Raw genomic sequence first — 11,923 nt, 5'->3', positions numbered from 1 at the left:
TACCATTAATGAGTCATTAAACCACCATTAATGAATATCAAACTCTCCCAACTACCTCATTTATGTTAATTTTTGAACATTAAATGCTTCATTCAACCAACTATACATAAGGTCATTAATGTATAGTTTATCTACCGTAAACAACTCCCAATATATCCATTTTAACCAATGAGTTCGGACCCATAACTTCTATGAACTGAAAATCAATCTTCCATTTCAAATCTTAACTCAAACCTTCATAAATGAGAAAGAGAAAGGAAGAAAAGAGTATAAATTGCTTACCTTGGGTGTTTGGGAGCTTTAAACTATCCTCAATGTGATCCAACAATGTGCCCTAGCAAAGCTTTAGTCATGCTCTTTATTTTCTCTTCTCCTCCCCCTCCTCTAATTTTGCACGCAGAAACAAATTGATTTAATCAAAATTTTGGCTATGCATCATGGCACATGGCACAGAAAAGCCTGTTACATTTAAATTTGCCTCTATGCATCATGGCAGATTGACCACATGCTATGACATGTGGCACAAAGGGCATTCCTTTATTTTTTTTCTCCCTCTTTCCATGCCCTGGTGGCCCGCCATTCGATCTAGACCAACTTCTAAGGCTGAAATCACAATTAATTACACTAATTAAGCTCCTTTAGCCACACACCTCATTAACTCACTAATCACACTCATTAGGTTAACAATCATGATTAAACTTTCCAAGATGTTGCAATCGGACAGCTAATTTCCAACGGGACTGAATCGACTGTGACAATGAAGATCAAACGACCGACTTCAACAAGGATCTGGACGGCCAACTTTCACTAGGACTTGACAGACAATGAAAGGGATCAAACTTAAGGCGACGACTAAGACAAGATGGCTGACTTCTACTAGGACTAGACTGCCTGTGATGACGAGGACAAGATGGTTGATTTCCATAAAGACCGAACCAACAACAATGACAGGGACTGAATGGTTTCCTTCTACCAGGACCAAATCGATAGTGACAATTGGGATTAGACTAACAGTGACCACCAAGACTGAATGCCTGACTTCCTTCAATCCCCATCATCGCCACCAATTTAGTCCCATTGGAAGTCTATTATCCTATCCCTACCACCGCCACCAGTTTGATCCTAGTGGAAGGTAATTGTTTGGTCCCCATCATCGCCATCGATCCGGTCTCAATGGAAGTCAGTTGTTTTGTCGGTATTGTCACTATCCGTTTGGTCCAAGTAGAAGCCGATCAACTAGTGCTCGTTGTTATGTCAATCTAGTCTCGATAGAAGTTAGTTGTCCTGTCTTAGTCATCACCAATGCTACAATCCCAATCCACTTTGACTATTTGATCCCAGTAAAAGTTGTCTATTTAGACCATCGACTCTAACCAATCTTTCAAGTTTATCTTAAATTTAAATTTAAATTCAAATTCAAATATAGAATTTAAAATTTTAGTTTAAATCCAACTAAAAGACTTTGATATTATAATTTGAAATTTTTTATATCATCTAAATAAAAAATTTAGAATATATGAATTTTAAATTTGAGATTTCAAATAGAAGATTTTAAGTCTAGATTCTCAACTTAAATTCACCCATCAATATGCAACCTGAGAGAATTTCAACTAAGGATCAGAAAAGAGAAATATTTACCAATGGATCCTAAAAAAATTTGAAAATTCACTATTGGATTTTTGAACTAAATTGAAATAAAATAGGTGACTAAAAAGATAAAAATGCCTTTTTGCAAAAAATAAAATGATTGACAACCGATTAAATTAACAAGTAAAATTAAGAATTATCAACTAATGATTCTGTATTTTGGACAAAATGATGAAACTAGTATGATTATTGACAAGTCATATGATTTACAATTGATACTAATAAATTAACAAGTAAAAGTTAGATAATTAACAACTCATATTAATATGATTATTGACAAGTGAAGTCAGGTAATTTATAATTGATATTAGTAAATTAACAAGTGAAATAAGAAATATAATGACTAATGATGGTGCTTTTTGATTGAATTGAATGAACAAGTTTTGTAAAGGATTCACAAGTCAAGTTAAGTAGTTAACAAGCCATATTGACAAATTAATAAGTAAAGTTATGAAATTAACAAATAATGTTCTTGAGATTATAGAGTCAAGGAATTAAGTAATTAATATTTAACAAGTACTGTTAAAGAATTAACAAGTAAAGTTAGGTAGTAACAAAGTACACGTTAATTTTACAGAAGGGCATTCCAGTCTTTTCAACATTTATTTTAGTTGAGTCCAAAAATCCTGCTGAGAATTTTTAATTTTTTTAGGTCTCACTGGTAAATATTTATCTTCCATTGTCCTTAGTTGAAATTCTCCCAATAACATTCCAGTCACAATTACTAATGCTTTGATCCCTTAAAACATTGCCTCTTTTGAGATTGATAGTTTTGATATAATGTATCAGCAATTTCTTTTTACTGAAAGATGCATGCATTAATCAAAGGAGATTACAAATTAGGAGGGTCTACTATAGAAGGGGCAGGGGGAGATCATAAGTACAAAAACTAAAATCTAAACTATAAGCTAAACTAGCAAGACAATCATCATTAAAATTATAGTTCATACTAAAATGATGAATCGCAATATTTCAATCTCCATGGTAAAGCAATCTAGCATCCTCAATAATGTCCCTGAAAGGGTGCTCCTCAATAGACTTATGTTATATCAACCAGATGGCTTGAATATAATCATTATAAATATCTAAATCTCTAAATCTAATAGACCAGCAAAGTTAATGGCCTTAAACAATAACTAGAATCTCCACAATCACCGAAGGGACGTTAATAAGCTTATAACTGAAACCCTTAACCTAATTTCCCTGCTTTTCCCAAATAACACTATGACACCCACTTTTACCATTATCCTTCACAAACCCATCCACCTTAAGTTTAACCACATCATTCCCATGATGAGTTTTCACTAGAGCCAATAATTTAGGTGCGCTAGGCTCATTCGAATTGGACTTAAAATATCTTACTTTATATAAAAAGCCCATATAGCTAACCCTAGCCCTAACACTTTTTGGGTTCGGGCTTATTTAGATCGGCCTGAATACACATAACTTTTTAAAAATATTTTTTATCTACTTTTTGAACCAATTTTAATTTTTGAGTAACTCTATTAAGTATAAAATATTATTATGACTTTAGTAAAATAAAAGAAAAAATAATAACTTATCAACTTTGTACTTAAATAACTCTATTACTGTTTTATTGTATTATTGTAATTTATTCATATCCAACCTTATCACTATCACCATTTACACAATTCAAACTTCACATTTCAATTCTACAAATACCCCAAAACTTAGTCTCCCACATTTTAAGTTTAGTCATTAGGCTCATTAACTCACTTTAGCTCCCTAGAGTTTTATTAAACTTTCAAATCATCATTAATGGCTTCCCAACCAACTCCAACAACCTTATTAAATAGCATTTTTGCTCATAAATGACATCCCACTAACAAAACATGTCAACTCACAAACATTAGATTTAAATACATTTAAAAACTCTTATTAACTCTATTTAAATTATTGAATTCAAACCCATGTCCTTTATGGACCAAAAATCACTTTTCCAACACATACACTAACCTCACAACTCCTAAAAATGAAAGAGAAAAAGAGAAAGATTATTGAACTTACTCTTAGTGTTTAGGAGTCCTAAATTACTCCCTAAACTTCAAGCCCTAGCAAAGCAAATGTTAAGATCTTCATTTTTGTCTCCAAACTCTTATGTTTCTTGTCTTAGATTGCATCTTATTTTCTACATAAAATAGGCCATAAGTTGTGATGCACATGACACATGTCACGGCATATAGCATAGAGAAGCTCCTTCATATTTTTTTGGTTTAATGTACTGCAGCATACAACACACACATGGCATCTCGCACAAAGACATTTTTCTTTGTTTTCTTCCTTTTTTGAGATTCAGGTAACTTAGTTTCACTTCGAGCCCAAATATATGGCTGAAACCATAACCAAAGGTATTCATTAGATTTCTCTAACCACATACCACACTGATTTTTCTAAATTTCCTATTGATTAGTTTAATTAATAGAAGATTAATTTTCAAGATATTACAAATTATTCTAAAAAGTGGTTAACGAGAGCCTAATCAATATGCTCTTTTAATAAACTCCATTCCCAAGTAAATTTATCACCCGCACAATCCACCACCTGTAAGAGAGCTCTTTGAATATAATTATCAAACTAGTCCCTGGATAAAAATTTGGTTCCAAAACCCCACATCTATCTACAGTTGATAAATAGGTGTTACAATCACCCAAAACCAACCAAGCCTCATTTAGAGTTTGACTAAGCTTGCAAATATCTTCCTAAAGAACATTACACACATTCAAGTTCGGTTCAACATACACTCCAGTGATCCACATATATTTATTAGTTTTGAGACAAGTCACTTTGAGATGAATAAATTGAGTAGAAGAACAAACGTATTGAACAGAAAATGAATCCTCATTCTAGAGCACCCAAATACCTCCAGCATACCCAATAGACTTGACCTAATCCAATAAAAAAAAAAACCCCAGTCTAGCACAAATATGGTCAGCTTTTACCCCACTTACAAAAGTCTCTGCTAAAACAATAAAGTTGATGACTTTACTTTTCAACAAATCTTTCAAGCATCTAACAAAAATTTTTGAGGTAGCGTCTCTATAATTCCAAGTTAAGAAATTCATAAATGAAAGAGAGGAAGGGAATAGAAGGTCACGCCAAGCAATCATGCAAGAGATTCAGGGACAACCTCGCCCTCGTCTCCCATCGCAATGTCCTCCCGAACTTCATCTTGGGTTTCATACCATTGATCCAAGTACTCCACTGCACTGGCCTCACTGTGTTTGTCTGCTAATTGACTCAGTGGGTTAGGTGGTTTAGGTGATTTAACCATCTCGTCCTATCAACTCTGGGAATTTTCGATGGTACGTGTTAATATTTAGCGCCACATTTAACAACATTTAACAATTTTCAATTTTTTTTTTAACATAAGCAAGAGGACTAAAATAGGAACAATTAATTTGTTTACAACGAATTAAGATGTTATTGACTTATAGATTTATTACTCTTTCTAGTCTTATATATGAGTCACACTCTATAAGATATTAAATCACTTTGTATATTAAAAAAATATACTATTAATTTTACTTTTTTTTCCATTTTTTTATGAATAAGGTAAGAAGTTGCACATGAGAGAAAATATTTATAAGAATTAAAGGATAATTTTACCTTTAAACTATAAGTTCAAAAGTATCTAGGATCTTAAACTCATTCTTGATGCAATGTTCCCTTTCAACCTTAAAAAAGATATAATGTCACCTCCATATTTAACATATGTTAACTTTGACAATTAATTGAATAAAAATTATAAATAAATATAAATAAATATCCTATAAAAAAATTAATGTCAATTAAATTTTTTAAATTATAAATAAATAGCAAGTGACAGGTGTTAATTCTTTTTCATGTAAAAGACATTAAACCAGCTAGTTTAACCGGCTAACGAGTTAACAAATATTATATTTTTTTAATGTTATCTTATTATAATACCATATTATATTTTATTTATAAATTTTGGAGGAGTATTTATAAGTAATAATTATAATATTTAAAAATATTAAACATTAAAATAACACTTTAATAAGATATTATTAAAACAAACATATTATTTTTTCTTGATTTTTTTTATTTTCAAAAAAATCAGTATAAATTTTTTACCTGTTATTTATAATTTTTGGATCTCTTTTTGTAATGTTTAGGTTATTTTTTCATAAATTTTTATTCAATTAATAATCAAAGTTAACTTTTATTAATAATATGAATATCATTGCACCATTTCAGTGGCAGAGCTAGGACTTGAGACATGAGAGTGCAACATATTTTTAAAAAATAAATAATGATATGCATATTGTATAAAAATAGGACAAGTTACTATTGCTAATTTAGAGAATGGTTATTTATTATTCGAAGGTGAGACTATTAATTTAGTTTTTTGAATAATTAATTTACCTTTTTCATAAATTTCAAACAATTTCAACAAGATTCTGAATTAGATCCGAAACTTTATCCCAATTTTTCAAAGAAGATTGATCGAGGCTCTCTCTCATTGTTTCTATTCTCAAATCTCTAAGTCTAACAAAAGCCAACCAACAGGGATTGCAATTTAAGGAGAGGCGAGGGGCATGAGATGAAAGAGTGCCCATGTACATTTTGGCTTCTCCCCTTAATTATACCAAGCTCAGACATTATTTTTAAATGTTAAAGAGAAACATTACACTAAAAAGAAATTGGGGCCTAGATATTTTTGAATCTATGATTTAAAGAGAAGATTGTCATTTAATCTTGTTAACCAAAAAATTGAAAATTTATTTATTTTTTATGTAATATCCAATAATTGAACTACCCCATTTTAGTTCAACTGTCGTATATATAGTAGCAACGGAAGTAGTATTTTATCCATGATAGGAGTGGTAATTAAACTATACAAATATTTGCGGGAGAAGCAAAAGCTGAAGAGCCTCTTGGAGAACAACGAAGGAGTGGGAGGGCGACGCAGATTGTTGAATGAAGAAAGCGAAATGATTGAAGTTTGAGAAAGTTTCAATGCCGGCGTAGTGGCGTACATACGTGAACCCCAAGCTGGCAATATGCTACAATTAAATAATTATTATCGGATCTAATAAAAATGATTAATTTTTCATAACATATCAAATTTAAATTTAAATTTTTATTAAAAAGAGTATCTATATTTAGTATCTAATTATATATTGAACATAATTACTTTCTATAAAATGATTCACATGAGCAATAAAAAAAATTAATAATTACAAATCAGGTAATATATTAATAACAATTAAAATTTTCAAATTTTTAAAAAAATTATGAAAGGATCACAGCCTTTATTTGTATTAGTTATTATCTATATAACGAAAAAAACTTATACATTTAACTTTATATATTTAATGTATTTATTTTCAGTTAAATCAAGACTTTTATAAATTATTTATTTTTTAATAAATAGAAATATTTAGATAGATCAAGTCCACCACGTTATTTGTAGTCTGTTCAATCTCTAAGTAATCTAAATAAAATCTTGTGTAATATTTTTTAATCAATTTTATTCTTATAACAGAATGCAAATTTGATTTCTTGCTTTTTTTCTCTCTACTATATCAAAATTAATTCATGTTTAATATCATCTAAATGTCATGTTTTTATTGAATAAGCCACAAATAATGTGATGCACCCGATTTATCTAAGAATTTCTCTTATAATAAATTATTGTTATTAATTTAGTTAATACCTTAAGATTCACTTGTCATAATTTGATTGGATATAAGTATATTAAGTATTAAGTATATAAGGTTAAGTATATAAATTTAAGTATTTAAACCATGTAACTTAAATAATCTTTTGAATCCAAAAAAAAAAACGTGTGTAATTCATGTAGAGAAAAATAATTGGTAGATTTTGTAAATTAGCTTTAAAACACGTTAAAACTGAGGTGTATTGGTATTACGTGTTCATATTGCATATTAGCTTGCGTGTTGAATATGTAACCTGGTATTTAGACAATTGGCCATGGCTGCTTGTCTAGGTTTTGAGGGAATGGTCACGGTGGGGGAAAGAATAGCGCCTGATTCCCAAATCCATGAATTGAATTCACTACGAAGCCCTTGTATATCAAGATTAAGGGTAAATAAAACCAAATAAAACCAATCACACCAAATTAATTAATTCCATAAAAATTAAATAAAATCGATCATTAGTAAGACTTGGTTTAGTTTAATAAATTTAAAAATCAAATGGTTTCGTTTAAGTGTCAGTTTCTTTCTTTGAAATCTTAACGAAACCAAAACCACACATTTTTATTATTTTTAAATGCATTTTTCATTATTAATATAAGACTATTAATTAGTGTCTTTTATTAATTTTAACTACAACTAAATTCTAGCCCAAACCAAAAAACAAGTTACTTTTCATTTTATAATGAAATTTAATTCATCATATACCCCAATGTTTATTGATAATGAAATTTGAATACTTTTATTTTGGATAGGATATTCATTTTCATGAATGAACAATAAAGTAAAAAATAATTTGATTTAAAGTTAGAATATGAAGGGAAAAAGAGAGGGTAAAAAATTGTACTTCCTTAATGTATTATTTTATAAGTTAAAAAAATATTGAAACTTAATTCATATATGAATCAAACAGAACCAAACTGCTTAAAAATTAAATTAAATTTTGACTAAAACCAAACCAAACTACATCTTTAATTCTAAATCAAATGTTGGCAAAATTGAAATGTGGATGCTCTAATAAAGAGTCGTGAGTGGCTGAGATGGGAATAAGATGCTTGCAAAATTGGAAGATGGAAATAATTGTGTCTTTAACTTAATTTTTTGTTTGATTTGAGTTTTGGGATGTTTTTTTAATTTCATGACATGCCAAACATGATCTTAAAGCATATTTGCACCCCAAATTCCATTTACAATCCTATTCTTATTCTCAATCCTTTAAAAATTTATACTTCATACAAAACAGGTCTTAATAGTGCATGTGGAAAATTAAATTAAGGGTTTATTTTGTTTTTCTTTTCATTTTAAAAAAGTTTTGTTCTTATTTTTTGTTTTGAAAAATTATTTTTCAGATCAATTTTAAAAAATTGTTTCAAAAAAAATGAAAATATGTACAATTATGTTAGTTTGAAAAATTTTGAGTTAAAAAAAATAGTCGATAGTGATGGTCACTGGTAATTAATAATAATGACTTATAATAATGATTGACCATAATTGAAGGTAATTTATAATAGTCAAATGGATTAATGGGTAAAATGGACTTTGAAGTATTGTACAAAAAGCGTTATGGATTCTAAACTCTTAAAAATGTACAAAATTGATCCTAAACTTTTAAATTCATAATACATTAAACCCTATCATTAACTCACCATTAATGCCATTACTATTCACTCAGTGGAGCCTAGTCAAAATATTGATGTGGCAGTCCCTTATTGATGTATCATTTTTAATAGTATCATAGACTCTAAATTATTGCACGAGTAGCATCTTGGATCTTGAATTTTGAAATTCAATGTAAATTATCCTCACCATTTATGTGTAAAACGTTAACTATTATGTAAACTAAATTAGCCTCAATGTGATCTGCCACAGTGAATGCATTGTTGGTTGCAAAGAACAACCCATAATTTTATGAAATGATATTTTTTGCCCCCTTTGTTGCATTACTTTCCAAACAATTAGCATCTCATATTTCCACATACTCTATAACTTTGATTTAGTTTTGTTTCAAATAATGTTTATTTATTTAATGGTAAAAACTTAAGATCTTATTTAAAAAGAAGTTTAGGATTTTATTAACTGGTTAATTTGAAGTTGAAATTTGTTGATAAAATTGCCAACTTTTGCATTCATTATCTGTAAAATCCTCTTATACTTAAACTTTTTTTTCAAATGGGATCTCAAATTTTTACCATTAAATAAATAAATATTATTCAAAATGAGACTAAATAAGAGTTATAGAGTATATGAAATTATGATATACCAATCATTTGAAAAATATTGCAAAAAAGAGGGCAAAAAATATCATTTCATAAAAATATGGGTAGTTCGCTACAGCTAATGATGCATTAATCACGGCAGACCACGTTGAGGCTAATTTGGTGTATATAATAGTCAATGATATACACATAAACAATGGGGATAATTTGCTTTGAATTTTAAAGTTTAGGGTTCAAAATGTTATTCATGCTTTAGTTTAGAGTCTGTGATGCTAATTAAAAATGATACATCAGCAAGAAACTGCTACATTAGCATTTTGATTGAGCCCCATTGAGTGAACAGTAATGATTTTAATGGTAAGTTAACGGTGAGATTTAATTTGTTATAAATTTAAAAGTTTAAGATTTATTTTTGCACATTTTAAAAATTTAGGATTTATAATACTTTTCGCGTAATACTTTAGGGTTCATTTTACTTATTATCCCTAGTCAAATTTATTTCGCTTTAAAGAAAGCAAAAATAGCAATAAGATGTTTTCAATTTTTTTTAACAACAAAAATTGAGAACAACTTTAATAAAATTTAAATCCAAAACACTTATCCCAACGATTTTTTTTTGTTTTTAAAAACAAAAAATAATTTTTGAAAATATTTAAATCAAGCAACCTCTAACTTTCCGTTGTGTTCTCAGTGTACGGATCAAAGCAAAAGGGGCAGAAATTGGGGGATCATGGAGAAGAAACAACTAACAAAAAGCTCAACAAAAATAGCAACGGAATTTGGGTGCATTTGGAGGCTTTCCTGTCCCTTCTAGTATTCAGAATCAGCCATTCATTTCAGAGAATTAAATGCAATTTCTTTGATCATTAACCAAAATAAAGGACCAAGATACCTAAATCTAGTTTTAGTTAAGTGAAGCAAAATGCTAATTGATGTACAAGATTGACCAAGTCTTTAACAAAGAAATATGTCGTGCTGAGTGGCTTTGGAAGAAAATTCAATGCATGGCATATCATGTGATCCGAATTCTTGATGATAGCAAACATTCTCTTTGCTTTTACCTCTGTGTTTTCTTGTCACGTTTGCTTACAATATGTCTACCGATTCTCTTCTGCTTGCAGCGCCACCCCTTGGTTTGTCTGGTGTGGTCTGCGTATGTCTTTTAGCCTTTTTGATTTGTTTGGATGTTATGTGTACTTAGGTTTCATTCATTTGAATGATGACTTTTATTTTATTTTTTTTTCCTTTTTACTTCTTTATATATATATATATATATATATATATGCATGCATGTATATATTCAGGTTTACCAATTTGTTTGAAATCACATTCAATGCATATCAATCTAAACTCAACTTGTCAGCGTACATCCAATCCAATGAGTGCACCTCCCATGTGCCCACCAACAATTTGCATTTGGCAACAACTTCTGTCAACATTAACCTTAATCTGCCCCCAGGACTTCACTTGTTTTAATGCTTCCGTGGACTCCACATTGACCTTTCAATGCAACTCGACGTCAATACTCATTCAATATATTAATTAAATTTTGTAGGAAATTTTTTTACCGACAAATTTGTCGTTAAATATAGTACTATTTATAAATTGTCATAATATTATATTTACTTATTTCATGCAAATTTGCATGTTTGGTCTTTAATTTGGTTTCTTAATTTTTATAAGGCGACTTTTTAATCCTCTAATTTTAATATTGTTTAGTCTCATCATTTAAAATTTAGAAATTTAGTATATTATAATTTTAAATGCGGACAAAATGTCTCAAATTCTAACATATTGACTTTGGTTTTTAAAAATAAAAACAATTGGACTGAAAGATTATAAGTTTACTTATTATTTTTTATTATAATTTCTTGTGAATGAAAGTAATAATGGTGTTTGGAAGAAGTAAAAAAAATATTTTATAAAACTAAAAATTAAATAAAATTTTTTATGAAAGTGAAAGGATTAAAAACACATTTTTATCTTTATTTTATATTATATATAATAAAAACATAATACATTAACTTCTATAACTATACTACCATACCCATATACTTGCCGATATTTTGTTGATCCGACACATGCATGATGCATGTACCCCTTTAACTCTACATAAATTGCAAAAGAAAATATTTAAATAGTAGTTTCATATAAAAACATATATATATATATATATATATATTTATTTATTTATTTATTTTATCAATAAGTAAAGTTTTCAGTATTTTAAGTGAAATATGCTTTCACCAGCTTTTTATATCAGAATTTATAAGTTAAGAATTAGTTGAGAAAACTTTATCACTGTGCTTTCCCCCCTAATTTAATATAAGAAAAACATAATCATTTATATATTCATAT

Source organism: Prosopis cineraria, unplaced genomic scaffold (genome assembly GCF_029017545.1).
Source record: "Prosopis cineraria cultivar Desert tree isolate PC_DT_omini unplaced genomic scaffold, ASM2901754v1 PC13, whole genome shotgun sequence".
Lineage (NCBI taxonomy): Eukaryota > Viridiplantae > Streptophyta > Magnoliopsida > Fabales > Fabaceae > Prosopis > Prosopis cineraria.
The sequence above is the reverse complement of the archived record's forward strand: the minus strand, read 5'-3'. Positions refer to the sequence as shown.